The 22,692-nt window shown below is 38.6% G+C and overlaps 1 protein-coding gene across 3 annotated transcripts in view; it reads left to right on the top strand.

Annotated features, from left to right (window-relative positions):
- The window catches only part of STK3 (serine/threonine kinase 3), a 296,968-nt gene that overhangs the window by 142,573 nt on the left and 131,703 nt on the right, over nucleotides 1-22,692 (top strand). The gene's annotated exons all lie outside the window — the stretch shown is intronic.

Raw genomic sequence — 22,692 nt, 5'->3', positions numbered from 1 at the left:
TAAAGGATGTGGGTGGGTTAGTAGGTGATAAGATGGTTTCTGATGCCTTGTCTGAATAGATATAACTCCAAGACACCCATCCCCCTGAACAATTAGCCATATTTTGAAGAGAACCAACCAATTGGAAATGGCCAGCAAACTTGGTCTGCTACATTGGAGGGGTCACACACTTCCAGGCTGGATGGGGCTGCCCCATTGTTTGCCCTGAGAGTCAGCAGTGAGCTAACGATAATTTGTCTTCTCAACACCCTACTGCCCTGGGTTGAATGCTGAAGAGGCAGAGGGAGAGGGTAGGTCATGGTTGGCCAAAGGTAGAGAACAGCTTCCAAGAAAGTTTGTGAGGCTTGGCCAGCCCTGAGGACATTGCTTCTGCATCCCCTCCCTGCTTAAGGAGTTATAGTGAATGCAGTTCCCCCTGACACTGGGGGTCTGACCTGAGAGGTCTGCCAAAGATCACCATCTGCTGGCCAGACCAGGAGACTGCATGAAAAAGTAAAAATAATAAGTGAATAAAAGAGGCAAGCAGGTACCTTTAATGCCACCCTTTTCAAGGCTCTTGGAAACTGGCCTAGCACTCCATTAATGGGTCCTTAGTCCTGGTTTGAACAGTAAAATAGGAGCAAACCTAAATTTCTAGAACAAGTTGAGCCAAGAGTCAAAGAATAGTGGTAGCACATAGCTACTTAACAGTAAATCCCTAGGTAAGAGAGAGAAACTGAACATTAGAGTAAACTCAGCATCGGAATCAGATACAGACATCAGCCAAAAATTACAGGCCATACAAAGAAAAAGGAAGATATGACTCAGGCAAAGGAGCAAATCAAAGCTCCAGATGAGACACAGGTCTTGAAACAGCTAACTTATGAGGTTCATAAAATTCTTCTAAATCAAATCATGGAGTTGAAGGACAATATGGCAAAAGAAATAAAAAACATTTGGGGGAAGTGGACTTGGCCCAATGGATAGGGCATCCGCCTACCACATGGGAGGTCTGCGGTTCAAACCCCAGGCCTCCTTGACCCGTGTGGAGCTGGCCCATGCACAGTGCTGATGAGCACAAGGAGTACTGTGCCACTCAGGGGTGTCCCCCATGTAGGGGAGCCCCGCAAGGAGTGCGCCCCACAAGGAGAGCCGCCCAGCGCGAAAGAAAGTGCAGCCTGCCCAAGAATGGCGTTGCACACACGGAGAGCTGATAGAACAAGATGATGCAACAAAAGGAAACACAGATTCCCGGTGCTGCTGATAAGGATAGAAGCGGTCATGGAAGAACACACAGTGAATGGACACAGAGAGAAGACAACTGGAGGGGGGGAAGGGGAGAGAAATAAGTAAAAAATAAATCTTAAAAAAAAAAATTTAGAAGACAGCACAAAGAAAAATGTAAAATCTTGGCTAGAAAAATAACAAAGCTTATGTGAATGAGAGACACAATAAGTGAGATTGAAAATACAATAAAGGCGCACAACAGCGGATTTGAAATCATGGAAGAAAGAATCAGCAACATAAAGGAAAGAACAACTGAAATTGAAGGAAAAGAACAGAGAGAAGAGAATGGCAAAAATTGAGCAGGGGCTCAGGGAGTTGAATGATAACATGAAATGCACCAACATATGTTAAGGAAATTCCAGAAAGAGATGAGAAGGGAAAGGTGGCAGAAAGAGTATCTGAGGAAATAAAGTCCAAAAATTTCCCAACTATGGAAGAATGAATATACTTGTCTCGAAGCACAATGTACTCCAATTCAAATAGACTTACCCCAAGACACATGATATGCACAATGCCAAATGCCAAAGATAAAGAGAAAATTCTGAAAGCAGCCATGGAAAAGCAAAACACCACATACAAGGGACAGCCAATAACAAAACTTAGTGTGGATTTCTCTTCAGGAACCATGAAGGCAAGAAGGTATCGATATGAAATAATTACGGTACTGAAAGAGAAAAACTGCCAGCTAGGAATTCTTTATCTGGCAAAACTGTCCTTCAAATACGATGGTGAGCTTAAAATATTTATAGAAAAACAGTCACTAAGAGAGTTTGTAAACAAGAATCCAGCTCTGTAGGAAACACTAAAGGGAGTTCTAAAGGGAGCCAGAAAAGAAAAGACCAGAGAGGCTTAGAGAAGAGCGTAGAAGTGAAGACTATTGGGAAGGGTACCCTGGTAAGTGTTACAGTGTCTCATTTCAGTCTCATGAAGATTGAAGTTTAGGCTGTTACCTTGACTTTTGCTGGCATGGGTGGGGTTGGCCACAGTTTTTTCTGTGGTGTTTGCCTGAAGTTTTAAAATTTTCTTAAAGTTTTTTTTTTTTCCTTTGCAGGGTTATCTCTTTCCTGAACTTTTGGCTAGAGAGAACAGGCTTTTGTTGGGGCCTTTTTGTTTGCACCTGTTGGCTTTTCCAGATTGTTGGCTTCTTCAGCTCCAAGACTGAGAGCTGTGAGGAAAACGAAAACCCAGGGAACTTGTCACCAGCATACTTTGGGTTCTGAGGTCCCTAGCCAGTCTGTTGTTTTCTTTCTAACTTTCATAGTCTGATGTTTGTTTTATATGTATTGTCTGTTTTATATGTATTGTCCATGGTTTTCAGTTGTGCTTAGTGTGTGGAATGGGGAAAAGTATATCTACTCTATCTTTCTGGTAGCAGCAGTTAACACAGTTTTTAAATGGCAATGACTTTTTAGTAGTAACAGTACAAAATAGAGTTACACACGCATGTTCATAGTGTTGCCTGGAGTTGGCCTCTGAATTAACGAGCTTTTACAGTTTCTCCCTCTCCTCAATTTATGAATTCTTAGCCTCTAAAAATGGTGTTTTTTACACTAGTCCCAAAGTTGTACTTACAGTAAAATGGATTTGGAAATAGGTTTGTTTCTTCCTTATTATAGACTTCCCATATTTTCTATTGTATTTTTATTTTGTTCTTCATGTATCTTTTGTTGTTAATATTAATTTTCTTAATCCTATTTTATATTGATTACTTTTTTAAAAATTGATTTATACCAGGCATTATACTTTTCTTGGACCAGAACCTCATTTATTGCGTGACACTCTTATAACCTTAGGACTAGTTTATTGTTTTATTTCAATTAAATCACAAGAGCCCTATTTTGACCTTTGCTTGTTTAGCTTTAACCTAGTTTTTAGCATTTGTTTGGGTTCATTGGCCTTTATGTAAGTAACTGCCGAAGTTTCGCAATCTCTATTAGATATGACTAGAGATTGAGTGATGAGTTGTCTATAATCAGTATTACTTTTTCATATTTCAGTTATATTTTGATTACTTGATTAACTATCATAGGTACTATAACCCAGTTTTTGCACTTCAGGGATAAATTGCAACTTTTTTTTCCCCCTAGGCATGGTGATTTTATGCTTATGGTGATTTTGAAGATGGTTTATTGATCATAGATAATGCTAAACCTAGGTAACTGGAGACTTTGACCCAGCTTGTGCCTTAAAGGGCTTCCACTCTGACTCTGCTCTGGTTCTGCTACATCTCTGTGCCAGAGTTGGTGTTTTTCCCTCCTGCGTCACACTCTGGGTACCCAGGATATCAGACTCCTCTATGCAGATCATGCTGTGCTTGTGCAGACCTCTTCCTAGGATTGTCTTCATGAGAGGGCATACTGCAGTAGGCCATGGGTAGATAAGGGACGATATTGGAGGGGTGGCATGTGGCAGAAGGGCACGGGGATGAAGCTAAGATATGTAGGCAGGGGTATTTCAGGAATCACAGTTGGGAAAAAACGGTAGTTAAGTCATAGGTCACGGTTCTTTGTTTTCTTGCCCTGGGCCCCACAAATGGTAGCAGTGAGCCTGACAGTAGGTATCAATGCTACTGATTTATGTTGGATTGACTTGAATTTTTGTTGCATTTTGGTAGAATAAAAGCAGACACTACTGCTGTTACATATAGTATTCTAAACTTTTAATAGTATCTCGTAGTTGTGGAAACTTCATTTCCTGAACTCTTTTACCAGAAGATAGAAAGCTACTAATGACTAGGATTGATTTATTTCACTATTTTTCTGGTGAAATACTATGGTAAGTGTTAATTTCATGAATCTTATGTGTGAGATTTTTTGTTACTTTCCTTCAGTTTTTTTTTTTTAAAGATTTATTTTATTTATTCCTCTCCCCTCCCTGCCCATTGTGTGCTCTCTGTCCATTTGCTGTGTGTTCTTCTGTATCTGCTTGCATTATCCTGAGGCACTGGGAAACTCTTTCTTCTTGCGTCATCTTGCTGCATCAGCTCTCTGTTGCCCCATCAGCTCTCCTTTGTGTGGCGCCATTCCTTGGTGGGTTGTGCTTTTTTTTTTCCCCATGTGGGGCGGCTCTCCTTTACCGGGCGCACTCCTTGGAGCGTGCGTGGAACAGCACTCCTTGCATATGGCAGCAGCACTGCGTGTGGATCAGCTTACCACATGGGTTAGGAGGCCCTGGGGATTGAACTCTGGACCCTCCATATGGGAGATGGCTGCACTATCAGTTGAGCCACATCAGCTTCCCCTTCCCTTCAGTTTGTATTGTATTGTTTGGTTCTGTGTTGAAACATTTTGGTACATTCCAAACAGTTCCTTTCATTAGTAGTTTCGATTTCTCCTTCTACCTCTTAAAATTCTGATGTAATTTGCTCTTTTATTCCAACAATCATTTATTATCAAGATATCTTCCAGACTTTAGATTTCATTTTGCTTCTGAAATTGTTTTTGATAATACATAGGATTAATTTGAGTAACTCTATACCAGTTATATCTATTATTTTATCTTTCCTTAAGTTTTTGAACTCATGCAGGCCAATAGTTATCAGCCTTACTGTTTAATCTCTTTTACTTATGTTTTTGTTTTGAGGAAGCTTTCCTATTTTTACCCCCAAGCTTTTAGTTGTTGTTCCAGCATTCTTTCTACATAGTTTTAATTTCATTTTGATCTTTTATAAAGTGTAAATGTTTATGATCCAGTCCTTATTTTTGCAGTTAATGCAGAGTAAAGTACATATTGACTATATTCCAGGTGATATATTTTATGTAAAGTATCAGCTACTTAAATAGCTGAAATAAAAATTGAATGGGTGAAGTAGCAGCCAATTTTGAAGCAGTTTCAGACCACTTAAAATGCTCAATAATACCTATTTTTGGAAGTGGTACCAGACCATTTAAAATGCCCAATTTTACTCTAAAATTAAGTGTAAAAGGGGCTTTTCTCCAGACTTAACATTTGTATATACTATTTATTTTTACTCACAACTCTTGGTAAAACTTTTTTCTGATGATAAACAACATTGTGATTATACAAAAGCTATTGATTATCTGCTTTAGATAGTCCTATGGTACGTGAATATATCTCAGTAAAACTGCTTAATAAGTAAATAAATGATTGTGCAACAACAGCCAGAAATAGCAGCTATATACACCAGGGGCAATATAGAGCGATTGAGAGGTGAAGAATTTTCTTGTTTGTCTGTTTTTTGTTTATTATTATTACTGACATAATGAAAATGCTCTAATAATGATTGAAGTGATGAATGTACAGCTGTGTGATTATATCACATACCACTGATTATATACTTTGAATGAATTATATGCTATATTAATATGTATCAATAAAATTGATTTGACTTGAAAAAAACATTTCTTATTACAGTATTCTAAAGCATGTAACTTAATCAGCTTTGTTATTAGCAGGACCGTCTTCTTTTATCAATGTCATTAGTGATATGTAGTGTGGCAGTTTGATATTATTTATTGATTCCAAAAAGAGATATTAATTGTGTCTGTAAACTGGTCTGTTTCTCTGGGTGTGATACCCTTTGATTGTGTTAAATTCAAAGGCTTTATGTTTACCTGATTTAATCAAGATTAGGGCTTTGATTTGACTACATCATTAGGGTATGCAGGGTTTATATAAACGGACGCTCCGTCAAGAACACAGAAGGAAATACACAGAGAAGATACAAAGAGGAAGAGAGAGAAAGATCCATAGACGTGGAAGAGGAAAGAACTTGTGAGCTTTGATCCTGCGGCCCAGGAAGAGAGATGAGCCGTTCACCTGAGAGTTTACAGCTAACTTTGTGAAGTGACAGGAACTGCTGAGCCCAGAAAAAAATGAGCCTTCCGGCGTACAGCTGAGATTGGAAGAAGCTGGGCCTGTGGAGCCTCAAGAGGAAAGAGGAAGGCTGAACCCTCTCAGATATTGGCAGCCTCTTGCTACAACACATGGCGACAGCCATTTGGTGAGAACGTACCTCTTATGGGACCTTGAGTTGGACTCTTTAGGGCCTTGTAACTGTAAGCTTCTACCCCCAATAAATATCCTTTATAAAAGCCAATGAATTCCTGGTACTTTGCATCAGCACCCCTTTGTCTGACTAATACATGTAGTATACACAAAATAAGGCTTGCAGTTAGTTAGGTAGTGTGTTTCTGAGGAAGATGAGTTGTCTATTCAGACAACTTCACAGAGAGTAGCATTTATCATTCAAGCCTGATCTAACAGCATAGAACTATCTCACAGGGTGGAATGAAATTAACCAAGTTCACCGCTATAAAAAGCAGAATTCCAGTTTATGACTTTAAAAATAGATATTTAACTCTCAAGCAAATGGGAATCTCTTAATTGTTGATCATAATTTCTCTTCCTGAAGTCACTTTTCCTCAGGAACACAGTTTCCTCAAAAAGCTGCCAGGTACATGTAGTACCAGAAAAAGGTAATAAGTTGGATGATCTTACTGGCTTCTTCATCAAGCTGTGATCATCCAGGTTTACCTCATGAATGTATTGCAAGGACCAGTCACATTCTTTAGTGTTAGTGTGCTCCTAAGATACCAGATTTATAAAATGACTTAAGCATGAGAATACAGATTAGGAGGGCACAGTGGAAAGTGAAATAAGTTTGACTTTGGTGTATTACTCTTGTTGTAAGTCAGATAGTTTGAACATAATACAGTTAGTTTTTGTAATTTTGTATATAGTGTTTTTCAGGCTTTTTGGTCACAGAACCCCTTTCTGCTCTTAAAAATTTGGGACCCCAAAGAACTTTTATGTATTTAGAGTCTACCTTTTGATATTTCTTATATTAAAAATTCAGACTGAGAAAAAAATTTAAAATTATTAATTCATTTTAACAGGACAGTAACAAGCCTGTTAATTTACATGATATAAATAATACACTTATGAAAAATTATATTACAAAAAGAATGTAGTGAGTAACCTTTTTACATTTTTGTAAATCTCTTTAATACTTGGCTTCATTGAAGACAATTGGGTTTTCTTATTTGTTTCTGCATTCAATGTTTTATAACATTTTTTATTGAAGTATATGAAAAAAATCTAGCTTCACACAAATAAGTAGTTTGGATAAGGGAGAGTAGTTATTTTAATAGTTTTTCTGATAACTGAAGATATTCTTCTTTGATTGTTTTAGTTTCCTGGCTGCTAAAACAAATACCATGCAGTGGGTTGGCTTAAAAATGGGAACTTACTGACTTATCTTTTTGAGGATGGGAGAAGTATAAAATCAGGGAGTCATCAAGGCAATACTTTCTCCCAGAAAACTGGCTTTCTGGGGCTGGCTGCCAGTGATTCTTGGTCCTTGGCTTTTCTGTCACATGGCTACCTATACACAAGGTGACCTTTCCTGGTTTCCCCTTTCTCTCCTAGGTTCTATTGACTTCCAGGTTCTGGCTGTTCCTTGTGTCTTTATCCTCTGAGGCCTTCGTTATAAGTCCTCCAGTAATTGAATTAACACCCATCCTGATGGAGTTGGGCCACACCTCATCAAAGGGTCCTATATACAAATGTTCATACCCACAGGATTTGATTAAGTTTAAGAACATGCTTTTCTGGGGTACATAGTGCCAAGACACCACATTGATACTATAGCAAAACTCAACAAGTGGTAATTTCTTAAAGCCTAGTTTCGGTATTGGAATCTAAACTCATAGTAATAAACTGTTCCTATTTTGTTATATTAAAATCCATTGAACCACTTTGAGTGGCTCTTTCCCAAAAGTGATTATATAATGTGAATCGATATTTGGAAAATATTGATTAGTTTCCTAATTCTCTTGTAAGAAATTATTACAAATTATTGGCTTATACAACACAAATTTAATATTGTATACTTCCATAGGTTAGGTGTCAAACATGGGTCTCACTGGGCTAAAATTGAAGTGTTGGCTTTGTTGCTTTTTTTTCTGGGGGCGCTAGGGGAGCGTGACAGTTTGAAATTCTTTTATGAATCCCCCAAAGAGAAAGATTATGTTTTTGAACTAATTCATTCCTGTGGGTATGAGACTCTTTTGAATGACCAAGGGTCTGTCCCAATCTTGCTGGGCCTGATATAAATGGAGACATAGACAGAGAGACAGGAAAAGGGAGAATGCTATATTATATTCATCTGCCATGTAAGAGAGAGGACTCCCAAGAGGAGCCAGGGCCAAGGGAGAGATGAACCATATATCTGATTGTTTATAGCTGCACCTGGGGGATAAAAGCAGAGCAGACAAGGCTGAGAGTGGAGGCCCGGAAAGAGAGAAGCCCTATGCCAGGTTGCCCACAGCTGAGCTCTGGGAGATTGTAGCTTCTGGAGGGGAAGGAATGGACCTTGGCAGAGATTGGTGGCTGTCTTGCTTCACCAGGACCCTGAGAAAGCATCTCTGATGGTGCCTTGGAACTGTAAACTTTTCCCCAAATAAATTTCCCATTCTAAAAGCCAACCCATTTTTTGATACTTTGCATTGGCAGCAGCCCTTTGACAAGCTAAGATGGGGAGAATTTTTTTTTTCTTGGCCATTCCAGCTTCTAGAGGCCAGCCACATTCCTTAGCTCTTGGCCTCCTTTCCCCATCTACAAAGGCCATATTACATCTCTCTGACCACTCTTTGATAGTTACATCTCCTTCTAACTCTCTTTTTCTGTCTCTTACACTTTTAAGGACCCTTATGATTACATTGGGCTCACCTAGAGATATTCCAAAGTAATCTCCCTACTTCATGGTACTTAACTCAGTCACATCTGTGAAATACTTTTTTGTTTTGTGTATAAGTTCAGGTTATCCAGAGAAATAGGACCAATAGAAATTATATACACATAAGCATGCATATCTAAATATATGTAAATACATACAAATATATAAGGAGATTTATCTCATGAATTGGCTTTCATGACTGTGGGGACTGGCAAGTCTGAAATCTGTAGGACAGATGAGCAGACTGCAAACTCTTTTGCTGGAGCTGATGTTGCAGTTTTGAGGCAAAATTTCTTCTTCCTCAGGGAAAACTGAAGTTTTACTCTTAAGGGCTTTCCACTTATATTGAAGAGGCCTGCTCACATTATTGAGATAATTACCTTTGCTTCAAATCACCTGATTGTAAATGCTAACCAAGTCTACAAAAAATCTTCACAGCAATACATAAATTTGTATTTGATTGAAGAACTGGGCACCAAAGCCCTGCTAAGTTGAGCCATAAAACTCACCATCATGCTGTATAAGATGTTGAATCATGTCCCCCAGTGACATGATCAAGCCCTAACCCCTGATCTTATGGATGTGAACTCTGTTGTAAATAGGATCATTGAAGATGAGGCCAAACTGAATCAGGGCAGGCCTTAATCCAATGTAACAGTGTAAGCAGAGGAAACTTGGACATAATAGTAGGAGACAGAACAGGGAGAGTGAGAGCTGTGTGATGAAAGCAAAGATGGAGTTATGGATTGCCATCAAGCTACCACCAGAATGCTATAAACTTCAGAGAAAGCATGATCCTGCTGACATCTTTTTTTTTTTTTTAATCTTTCATTTTAAAGAAGTTTTAGATCACATAAATGTTACATAAAAAACATAAGGGATTCCCATATGTTCCCCTCCTTCCTCCTCCTACACTTTCCAACATTAACAGCATCCTTCATTAGTGTGGTACATTTGTTAAAATTGATGAACCTCTATTGAAGCATTGTTATTAACCATGGACTACAGTTTACATTATAGTTTACACTTTGTCTGCACAATTTTGAAGTTACAACAGATTCTACAGTGGACCTGTGTCCATCACTGCAGTGTCATGCAGGACAAATCCAATGTCCCAAAAATGCCCCCATATTACACCTATTCTTCCCACTCCCATCCCTCAGAACCTCTGGTGGCCACTGCCTTTATATCAATGATAAAAGTTCTTCCATTGCTAGAATAATAATAAGTCTGTAATAGAATAATATGCCTACTTTAATTCATTGTTCATTCCCCAATCTTGAGGACTTTGGGATGGTGATTCCCACTCTGTTTCTAATTGAGAATGGGCTTAGGTACCATGAGGCAGATGGATGGAGCTATCTTGCTTTCCTGCTGACATTTTGATTTTGGATTTCTAGCCTCCAATACTGAGAGATAAGAAATTCTTGCTGTTTAAGCCAGCTAGTCTGTAGTACTTTGTCACAACAGCCCTGACAAACAAAGATATTCACAGGTTCTATGGATTAGGACATGGGCAACTTTGTAGTGCCTTTATTTTGCCTACCATACTGTCGAGCTACCTATCCTTTCCTGCCCTCCTGCCTTCCTTCCACCCTTTCCCCCTCTTCTCTCTAGCTTTTTCTCCTTCCTTCATCCATCCATCCGTCCATCCATCCATCCATCCATCCATCCGTCCATTTTTTCATCCCTGAACATTTATTTCTGTGTGAATCCTTGAAGAATAAGGACATACTCTTGCATAACCAGAGTACTATTATCACATTTAAGAGCATTTACAGTGATTTTCAAATATCATCTGGTATTTAGTTCATATTCACATGACACACCTTGTCTTTGGTCTCTTAATCTAGTTCAAAAACCAAATGACACACCTTGAATTTGGCCTCTTAATCTAGTTCAGCCCTGCCCCCCCAAGAAACATAGATTTAATGTACTTTCATCTTCATGACACTAGTTTTTTAAATAGATGAGCACACTCCTTTTTTAAAAAATAAAGTATCCCGTAATATGGATTTGCTTTATTTTTCCTCAATAGGATCTTTATTTAACTTTTTCTTGTATCCCCTGTATTTCCTGTATTCTGGAAGTTATTTCTAGAGCAAAGCTGTCCAGTAAAACTTTGTGATGATGGAAATGTTCACTATCTGCACAGTCCAGTATGATAGCCACTAGACACATGTGCCAATTTAAATTAATAAAAATTCAGTTCCTTACTAACACTAGCCACATTTCAAGTAGTAAACAAATTAGATTCAGGTTATATATTTTGGGGAAGAATTTCATGGGTGGCAGTCTATATGTCACTATTGTCAGGCTATTTCACTCAGTGATTGTTAAGTTTCATCATTTAGTTAAGGTAATGAACATATCTTTCTATTGTAAAGATACATTTTTCTCTTGTGTAATTCTTTTTGTATCCTTTCCCCAATAACCTTTCGCCTGTATTTTTTTCTCCCCCTCCCCCCTGCCCTGCTGCTTTTGCTGTCTGTGTCCATTCGCTGTGTGACCTTCTGTGTCTATTTCTCTTTTTGTCTTCTCTTTCATTTTCTCCTCTAGGATTCATTGATATTTGATTCTGGGGACCTCCAATGTGGAGAGAAGTTCCCTGTCACCTGTGCCACCTCAGTTCCTGGTTTCTGTTGCGTCTCACTTTGACTCTCCCCTTCGTCTCACTTTTCATTGTGTCATCATCTTGCATGCCCCCTGCATGGTTACTGGCTTACCACGTGGGCACACCTTTACCAGGAGGCCCCAGGGATTGAACCTGGGTCCTCCCATATGGTAGGCAGAAGCCCAATCACTTGAGCCACTTCTCTTCCCTTTTGCCTGTATTAGTATCCATTGGTGATCCTTGTCTCAGTTGGTCATTACATTACTTCCAGGGTGAAAAATGGTGATATTCTAATTTTTTCATTCATTGTATGTTTATTAGTTGGCATTTTCATATAAAGAACTGCTTTTAAAAACACTCCCCCTTTTAAAAATATCACTATAAATGTGTTTTTTAATTAATTAATTAATTTATCCACACCCCCCCCCGCAGTTGTCTGCTCCCTGTGTCCATTTGCTGTGTGTTCTTGTGTCCACTTTTATTCTTGTCAGTGGCACTGGGAATTTGTCTCTTTTTTGTTGTATCATCTTGCTATGTCAGCTCTCCGTGTGCTGCAGCACCACACCTGGGCAGGCTGAACGTTTTTTGCACGGGGCGGCTCTCCTTATGGGGCGCACTCCTAGCGCATGGAGCTCCCCTATGTGGGGGACACCCCTGTGTGGCAGGGCACTCCTTGCACGTATCAACACTGTGCGTGGGCCAGCTCACCACATGGATCAGGAGGCCCTGGGTTGAACCCTTGACCTCCCATGTGGTAGGCAGACGCTCTATCTCCTGAGCCAAATCCGCTTCCCTAGTTGTGTTGATTTTTATTTTATTCAGTATATTATAATCATAGTCATTATTGTTGTTGTTTTAGTGCTGAAATTATCTTACATCTGACTAGTTCTGTGTCCTTTGGACATGATCTCATTAATCTTTGAGATCTGACGAGATTCCCCAGGCTCACCTTGTAATTTCCCTGTCCCCATTCTGAAATAAGCCATTTCTTCAAGGAGCAAAGGTTTCTTTTAGTGGGAAATGGTAATTTAGAAACCAACATCTGAGTACCGGGTGTATTCATTGCTGCAAGTTTCCCCTACCTATAGATGTATGTGGGCGCTTTCAATTTTTTAGCCTTTTTTTGTTAGATTCTATGCTGGGAATTTACATGCTTTGATTGGTTTTTCTCCCTGTAGGCTTAGATTTTAGTTTTCTCAACCCTTTTGAGTCAGCTACTATTTATTCATCTGCATAGGAAAATTTAATTGCTATCTTTATTTGCTGTTGTTCCTCTCTCTTTGGAGTTTATGTCTTCTCCCCTTACTTCCCACCCCCTCCAATTCTTCCTGTCCTTTAGTAGCATTTTTAGGGAAGGCATTCATTTAAATCAGTGTGGCCAAGTCACCATATTTATTAACTGGAAGTCTTTGTATCAACATTCTTAATGTCACTTTAGATTTTACTCTACAAAAATAATTATGCTTAATGCTGTAGGGGATATAAGACTTTATAATAAACTGTGCCTTTAAGTAGCTGCCATGTTAACCAGAGAGTTTAGAATTAGTTTGTAATTTTATAAATATATTAGTGCTGAAGTTGAGGTATATAGAGTGATAATACTTGTCTTGTATTTTATACTCTAAAAGAATGGTTCTCTATACCACCCGGCACATTAGAATCACTTAGGAGACTTATAAACAGTACTGCTCCGATTCCTCACTCTAGGTCAATTAAATCAGAATCTTTGAGGGGTGAGGCTGAGCTCTACAGTCTCTGAACTTCTTTTGACAAGAACCCAATTAGCCTTTGAATGGTTCTTTCCTTTATGAGCCAACTAGAGACTTCAAGTTCACTTTGTAATTTCCTTGCCCCATACTGGAAGTAGTTCATTCTGTTCCCCTCACCGACCACATGGTTTTAGACTTCTTTGTGCCTTTCAACATTTTGGTTCTTTTCTCTGCCTTGCTAACTCACTTATTCTTTATGTCTCATTTTCTCCTTGAACACTTGTGTGGGATAAGTCATTTTATAATGCACATTGCTCATATCTATTTTTAGCACTTATACTATTTTATTGTAATGATGTTATTATGCATTTCCCTACCCAACTAGACTCTAAGCTTCCTGAAGAAATTTTTATATTTCAAGTATGGGTACATTTTATGTGCTCACAAAAAAAGTTAGGTGAACTGATTAAGGAATTTTAATTTGTGGGATCTGAGAGAATGGAATAATAAAGTTCCTGAAGTTTCAGACTCTTGTTTTGTTTACCTTTGATTTCTTCTATAACCAAGTTTTTATGAATATTGATAAGTTTTATTAGGGAGCATTATATTTCGACCTTGAAGGATCGTTTTTGTTTTTTAAGTAGAGAAGTTGTGGGTTTACAGAACAGCCATGCATATAATACAGGATTCGTTTATACCATACTATTATTAACACCTTCCATTTGTGTGATACAGTTAAAATTGATGAAAACACATTTTTATAATTGTACTATTAACTGTAATTGCACTATAGTCCATGGTTTAACTTAGGGTTCACTGTGTAGTGCAGTTCCGTGGATTTTTGAAAAATATTTTATTCTATTACTATATATACAACCTAACATTTCCCCCTTTTAACAACATTTGGATATGTATTTCAGTGCTGTTAATTACGTTCACAGTGTTATGCTACCATCACCACCATTCCATTACCAAAACATTACCATCGTTCCAGATAGGAGCTCTGTAAGATGATTGTTTTAACTTCAGGCAGTCAAAGGTGTCAGGATTTAAATTGGGCAAATAAGTTAAAAAATTTAAAAAACAAAATGAAACATTAATTTAAAAGGAATCTCAAGCAATCTTGTAAATACTTGTTATGATTTGGTATTTTGAAATTTTGAGATTCTATACCATCTTTCAATCTTTATTGCTGCATACTTAATTTTATGTGGAGGTAATGTTCTAAACTGATTTATGTTCTCAATTTCACTAATTAAAAAGACATTTCTTTGTGGTTTTTAAATTCACACGTCAGTTCTTATTGATATATAGTAATTTACTCCTTACTATTTATATACAATAGTTTACTTAGCCGTTATACATGTGTTTGACAATTTTGTTTATAGTTTTCCACAGTTATATTAATAGAAAGTAAAGTAGTAATCATCTCTGTATATCTCTGTACCTTTCCTTTTTTTTTCCTTGGAGACTAAGTATGTATAACAGAGTCTTTATCTTGCGGTAGAATTAGCTGTGGCAGAAATTTAGTAGAAACATAAAGGTAGTGTGAGTCAGAAACCTGAGTTCTGATTTTGATAGCCACTGTACTAGATATGTGACCTTAGATAAGCTGGTTAACCTTTTTTTTTTTTTTTTTTTGAGGTACCAGGGCCAGGGATTGAACCTGGCATCTCGTATGTGGGAAGCTGGTACTCAACCACTGAGTCACATCGGCTTCCCTAATTGACTTTTTTGTTTGTTTTGCCTCCTGTTCATTTTATCTTTTCAGGAGGTACCAGGAACAGAACCCAGGACCTCCCTTGTGGGAGATGGGAGTTCATCCACTTGAGCCACATCTGCTCCTGCTGGTTCACTCTTATAACCTCTGTGGTAGAATTTGGTTAGAAATAGCTAACACTTATTGAGCTTTTACAATCTGACAGGTGCTGTTCTAAGTATTTTACGTGTATGAACCCATTTAAACTTCAGATCAGCCCTGTGAAATAGGTACTGCTATTATTCCCATATTATAGATATGGAAGCAAAGGCATGGAGAAGTTATTCCACCCAGTACCATCTAGAGCTGGCTCTGACTTATAGAACTGGTTCTCTGCATTGTGAGCACACCAACTACACCCCTACCTCCTATCTTCCACCATTTCCATTCCTGGCAGACATATTGACCAATAAAGGTCAGATAAATGATTCCTGAAGTTCCTTTGACTAGAACTGGAATGACCTGTTAAGTCATATTACTATTACTTTAACCCTGTGCTTTTTGTAGAAACTGTATTTTAAGAGAAAGTTACTCTAGATTTTAGTATGTCTTCAAAATCTCCTCTACTCATGTTGAATCACTTTTGAGGGAGGTGTGCTAAAAATCTAGATTTGTACTTTTTTATATTAACCTCCATAGCCTACCTATCAATTTAGTACTTGTCTAGCTAGGATTTTATACCTAGATTGCTAGGCAGTTAATTAGAGTGGTATAGTATTTTAAACTACAAAAGATACCTGAAAAATATCTAGTCCAGCCTCCTAACTTATATGAAAGAACAAGGCCCATCGCAGAGCCTAAGTGCTTGAAGAGCAGCATTCAGGCTATTTATCTGACTTGGGTCCAGTACTTGTTTCATTCCATTATGTTCACTATCTTATTTGTAATGGTCTTTTGAAAATTATTGCAATATTTCCTTTTAAAATATATATATGCTTTTATTTGACTTAGTAACTTTCTATCCATGTACTATGTTTGCTGTCAGGAAATAGCTGTGTTTGTTTAGTTCTTTGTAGTTTTATTAAGTGCTTTCTCATCCTTTATCTCATTTATTTGCTATGAAGATAACCTTTAACTCATATACCTTAGGTTCTTGAATAGGGCATGGGTTTCTTTGTAATTCCAGCAAGCCTACTGCTTCTGTATATTCACAAATCCAACTGTCTGAAATTCATTCATACACATTGACTCATTCTACTGAGATTATAAAGTTCAGGCATTGTAGCTTTTCAACCACAGCTCTTTCCAGCTCTTGGAGTCTAAGGCATGAAATTCCAGGCATGAAGATAATTAGTTGTTTAGAGACACATTTTTTTGACAACTTAAGACTACTTGTGATCAGGGAAGTTTTTTTAAAAAAAACGTAATCAGAAGTTCAATATGTAGTTAAGCAACACATTGTATAGAAACAAACACAAGGATAATCATATCACTTATTGTACTAACATTCTTGAACCAAAATGGTGTTTGAGATAAGATAAGTTATATGGTTGTAATGTGTGTCCATGTGATTTGCTTGGTGGCAAGGAAAGGAGCAAACTGCTAGTCTAAGGTTAACAAAATCAGCTCATACAGAACTTGGAGATTCTTAAGAGGATCCTCTATGATGAATGAGTAGGCTGTTTAATTAGTTGACCAAATTTAAGCCTGTGAAAAGATCTATTAGTTTGTAATTGCTTAGTGAACTTAAAAAATGGAAATAAAAGGCGTGATGGTTTATCTGCAAAATTTAGATTCCCTACATTTTTGTAGATCATGTTTTAAGACTTCTTGTTTGTTTGAACTGTGTGCTACAGTTCATTGCTTGTTTGAGAATAGGATATGAACATTTTAGGTTCACTTTATGATAGCTCTAGGTAAATAAGAGTTAGAGTTAACTTTTTATCCTTGGTTTCTAATAGCTACTGCTGAGGTGAGCCTTATATATTAAGATTATCTTGAGATAAGACTGCAACTCACTGGCTCAAAGTTCAAAGGAGAGCATTGGCTTCAAGGACGTAACTCATTGACTTGTTTTCCATCAATTTGTAACAGAAGTGCAGATGAACAACATTTATCCAGACAATCTAGTATCATTTGCTGGCAGTTTGAGGTCAGTCTATATATGGGCTTATGTAGGTGCTTTGAATTTTTTTGAAGAGAAGAGAATTCAAATTTATTTTTATTCTTTAATTTGAAGTAGCAGGTGGTTTTGGGTGCCTTTTTTAGCACCTATTGTTAACCCCATTTTACCCATCCTTAAAAAGCCAGGCTAGGTTCTGCCTCATTTATGGAGCTGCCTGAGATTAATCCCGTTATTTATAGAAGGTATTTCAATATATGGCACTCCATTATTTGCTCTTTGTTTCATATGTGTTAGTTTTTTTTCCCCCCTACCTCTCCAAGTTGACTGTGAGCTCTGTGGGTCAGGGATATGTATCTTATTTTAAAATCTATAATAGCAGGTCTCACAGTGAGTTACCTATAGGAACCAATCAGGTAAAATGGGTGATTGGGCCAGGCTAGATAGGGCACTTGCATAGGAGAACACACATCCTGGGTAAAATCAGCCTAGTTCCACTGGGTTCTTAACTTTGTAGGAATGTAAGCTCTGTGTCTCCTGAAAAAAATACATCCACTGGTGCTGTTTGGCCCACGGCCTATCAGTTTGTTACTTCTCTATTAGAACACAGTTCTGAACACACAAAAATTGCTAGATAAATACTTGTTTGATTAAGAGCTGTATAGTGTGTCACAATACTGGCTATACTGCTTTTGAAGGACTATCTTAGCTGTAAAATGTGTAATATGATATAAGTTGTTTAAGAATTTTCTCATCTGTTAAAGGACTTGTCCTATTTGAAAGAAGATGTGTATACTGATAAAGAAATTCACTCTTATCCCAAAATCAACAGTCAAATCACAGCTTTGTTCATGGAAAATCTTTTGGATCACCTCCCAAGTTAGAAACCAATAACATATTGTAGTAAATTGCTACATGTTCTGAGGGCATTTAAAAAAATGATATAGTGAATTTTTAGAATACCTGAGTGCCTTGCAATTAAGGTGTCCGTTTTTTATTTCTTGAATTCTGGGGTAATTTTTAGTTCTTCCTTTTTCCAAAAACAATATTGGAAGCACACACTCTTGGTTCTTCCTTTGAAGTATCTCATGCCTCATTTCTTGCATTTCATTTCCGTAGATACTATCTCAGTTTGAACTCTTTATTACTCATGATTGGGCATATACAACTGCCCCCAAATGCCTTCTTTTTTCAAAGATTTATTTATTTATTTCTCTCCCCTTCCTGCCCCCGCCCCCACCCCTGCCCCCACCCCAGTTGTCTGTTCTCTGTGTCTATTCATTGCATGTTCTTCTTCGTCCGCTTCTGTTGTTGTCAGCGGCACAGGAATCTGCGTTTCTTTTTGTTGCGTTATCTTGTTGTGTCAGCTCTCCGTGTGTGCGGCGCCATTCTCGGGCATACTGCACTTTCTTTCGTGCTGGGCGGCTCTCCTTACGGGTGCACTCCTTGTGCATGGGGCTCCACTACGCGGGGACACCCCTGCAGGGCACGGCACTCCTTGTGCGCATCAGCACTGTGCATGGGCCCGTTCCACACGGGTCACGGAGGCCCGGGGTTTGAACCGCGGACCTCCCATGTGGTAGACGGACGCCCTAACCACTGGGCGTCAAGTTTAGGAAAGCAGGATCTCACTTTCCAATTGACTTACGAGCAAGAACAGAAATGGGAGGGCTATCGAACACTGATCTAGTAGGAATTCACTAGTTATGACCAGGTAGAAGTGAACACTATGAATTTGAGATGGCATTAGTAAGATATCTGAGAAGCAAACTGAGGGGATGGTTAGTGTGACAGTCTTAGGAGCTTGGCAGTCAGTCCCTTCGACAATGTTTCTCAGCCCAGAGTATAGGTCCCACTGTTTGTTAACATCCTGGAGGGAGTCTTCAGGCTGCTTTGAAGATTCCAGAGCAATCCAGGAAACCTCTACAGTGTGTTTTCTAAGAGTGCAAAAGCTCTGCATTGTTCAGTGGGTCACTATGCAAAGTGCCTTTTGTAGTGGTACACAAATATTACTGTGTTTGCATGTGGTGTACTTTTGAATTGGATAAAGCATTATTTCTCTTGATTGTTTATATTATCATTCCAACTCTTTCCCTTTGTCGGCTCCCCACATCTGATGTTAGGAAACCTCCCACCTGAAACCACATGTAGATTTGGGTCAGGTGTCAGATATCTGTTGCGTAGAATAGCTTCCTCTCAGTGTCTGCTACCTGAATGGTCTCTTTACGGTGTGTTTAAGTCTTTGGCTTTGAAACCAGTTTTTCATATTTCATATTGAGTTGTGTATGATTTAAGTTTCTTTATTAGGAGTCTTTAGCCAGGGAGGGTGAAAAGGACACACATATGTCAACATTATTAACAATTTTTAGCACATAAAGATTTTTGATCACCCCTGTTTACATAGCGCCATGGCTTTTCTTGTTTAACTCCCCAGCCCCCTTCAAATGTGTCTACATCAGGGATGGGATTTGGTGAGAAGAGTAAGGATGGAAGAGGAAAAACCTAATTTTTAAATGACCTCCTCACCTGGGTTATTGAAATGGCAGCAGAGCAGACACAGGATGATGTTGAACCTCTAGTCTCATTTGTGGAAACTTGTGTGGGTTTTTTTTTTTTCCTGTTCCACTATATACAAATCACCAAATTCCAGATTAACCCTTTGTGATCCTTGGTTTAATGAGCAGTTTCTTTGGGGCTTTCTCTTTCTTTCTGGGAAGTGGGCAGGAAAGGAGCAAGGTACCATCCTGCTCTTCATTTTGTATTTTGGTCCCAAAATGTAAATAAAATTTTCTTTGCTACTTTTTTTGTGGTAACTACCAAGATGAATATTTTAAATAGATAAATTATATGAAAAGGAGGGAAATTCCATGTCTAAATAAAGATCAACCCCCCCCCCAATTAAGGGACACCAAAAAGCTCACTAATCAAGGTAAATAATATTTAATGTGATATTTTAAGCAAATCAGCAAACTTCAGTCTGAGGGCCAGCTGTCTGTTTTTGTAAATAAAGTTTTATTGGAATCTCTGCAATACATTATTTTATGTTGTCTACAGTTTTACTGTTTCTTCATATATGAATACAAGTTTTAAAATTAGCTGTGATTAGTCTCAATGGTAAGAAAATTAGTTTCTGAGTAATTACCATCTTTATTTTTTATGCATTTAAAGAGTACAGATATAATAATTCATAGATGGAAATCAGATGTGGCTCAACTGATGGAGTGTCCACCTACCATATAGGAGGTCCAGGGTTCAATACCCAGGGCCTCCTGGCCCATGTGGTAAGCTGGCCCACGCGCAGTACTGCCGTGCGCAAGGAGTGCTGTGCCACGCAGGGGACACCCTGCATAGGGGTGCCCCATGCACAAGAGGTACGCCCTGAAAGGAGAGCCACCCCATGCAGAAAATAGGAAAATGCAGCCCTCCCCAGGAGTGACACCACACACACGGAGAGGTAATGCAGCAAGATGACGCAACAAAAAGAGACAGATTGCTGGTGCTGCATGACAAGAATACAAGTGGATGCAGAAGAATACACAAATGGACACAGGGAGCAGACAATGGGGGGGTAGAGGGGGGGAAATTCATAAATGTTAAAAATTTGTTTGAAAATGGAGAGAAGACTGCCAAAAGCCAAGTGTAAAAGTAAGGGGAGAACAGAGACAGACACTTCTCTAGAAAATCAGAGAATTCCATAGTCTAGAAAGGGGTTTTTTGGATGCTATACCCCTGAATATGGTTTTGCGAGGACTATGTTTGTATGTTGTATGTACATATATTAAGATGGCCAGGAAAGCTGTTTTTTTCCTTATCTCACCTACTGTGTTGATTTCGTAATTATGTAAACTTACCTGTTAAACTACAGTTAGTTACAATATACTCTAATTAATTTTGCTTTGTAAAATTTTTGTCATTACTGTGTTTGCCCCTTGTTTTTTTATAACATGTTGAAATGAAGGTAGTATTTATTGAGTGCTTGATACATTTATTTAAATTTTTGTTTTTTTTTTTTTTTTTGAGTTAGGCCAGTAATTTATTCAGGTAGGGAAGGAAGAGAAATGGGAGAAAACAACAGAAAATAACAGAGCAGGGGTCCCAGGTAGTGAGGAAGGGGATGAAAAGGGATGAAGAGGGCTAATTTACAAGCTATAATTTCCCATTATAATTTATAAGTCCCCAGGGTTACCTGCATGGCCACATGGCAGAGGAAAAATGGCGACAACAGTGCACAGAGGGCAGGACAAGTCTGCAGGCAAAAAGACCTAGTTTTTGTTTTAATATCTTCCATAACTGTTAGCAATTTGAGTTCCAAAAATAGATATTGGACAGAGAGGGTGAGTTTGCACTAGCAGTTGAAGAGGGTGGATGTTCCCACCTGATCTTCTGGGAGAGTTTTGCTGCCCCACAGGTCTGAGAGGGGTGGACCTGTCCCCTGTGGATTAGGGAAGGCCAGGTGGTCAACTCGTTGCTCTGAGAGGGTTGAGCCTGCATGCCAAAGGTTAGGGAAGGCCAGGTGTTCAATTTGTTGCTCTGAGTGGGTTGAGCCTATTGGCCAAAAGTTAGGGAGAATGTTGTCTTCATGTCACAGTACTAGGGAGTTAAGACTCTAACCCAAAGATTGGGTAAGGTGTGGCAATCACCCCAATGCTCTCAGAGGGTAAGGTCTAGAGTTTGGTTGACACCAAGATGCCTGGTGAAGGTGGAACCAAGAAAATGGCCATTGGGCAAACCAGTGGAAAGAGTGGGTCCCCATATGGCCCCAAGGAGAAAAAACCATCTTCTTAAGAATGATTCTCAGACTGACATCTAATGAAGCATGTCCAGGTTTACTGAAATGTAGAGGACCCATGACTTATGTTTCCCTCCCAATTTCTCCTTATTGTAATGAAAATGTTTATCCTTTGTCCATTTGTGTACTGGAAACAGATAAATTGTTTTGTAAGTTTCAGAGGTCTGTAGCAGACTTTGCCCAAAGACAAACTGTATTTCTTTAAATTGTGATATGATTTAGTACTTGCATTTTTGCTGATTTAAGGTTTTTTCAAATATTGTAATATCTTTTTGGAATTCAGGGGGTGGAGTGTAGCAGTTTGATATGGTTATGAATTCCAAAAATAGATACTGATTATATTTGTAATCTCGTCTGTACCTGGGCATGATTAAGTTACGATTAGGGCTTTGATTGGGCCACGTCATTAGTGCACTGAGTCCCCACCCCTTGGTGGGTGGGAACTTACTGATAAAAGACATGGCAAAGGACAGAGTTTGAGGGTTTTTGAAGTTGGTGTTTGATGCTGAAGCCTTAAGCTGGAGTGCTGGGAAGTAAGCACACAGAGGAAAGAGAAGTAAGCCCTGGGAAGAGAGGAATGCTGAGCCCAGGAAGAAGCAAGCCCCGGAAGCCTGAACCCTTGCAAACATTGGCAGCCATCTTGCTCCAACTCATGAAAATAAACTTTGGTGAGGAAGGTAACTTATGCTTTATGGCCTGGTATCTGTAAGCTCCTACCCCAAATAAATATTCTTTATAACGGCCAGCAGATTTCTGGTATTTTGCATCAACACCCTTTGGCTGACTAATACATA

The sequence above is a fragment of the Dasypus novemcinctus genome, chromosome 14 (assembly GCF_030445035.2).
Source record: "Dasypus novemcinctus isolate mDasNov1 chromosome 14, mDasNov1.1.hap2, whole genome shotgun sequence".
Taxonomy (NCBI): domain Eukaryota; kingdom Metazoa; phylum Chordata; class Mammalia; order Cingulata; family Dasypodidae; genus Dasypus; species Dasypus novemcinctus.
Note: the sequence above shows the minus strand (reverse complement) of the source record. Positions and strands in the feature narration are given on the sequence as shown.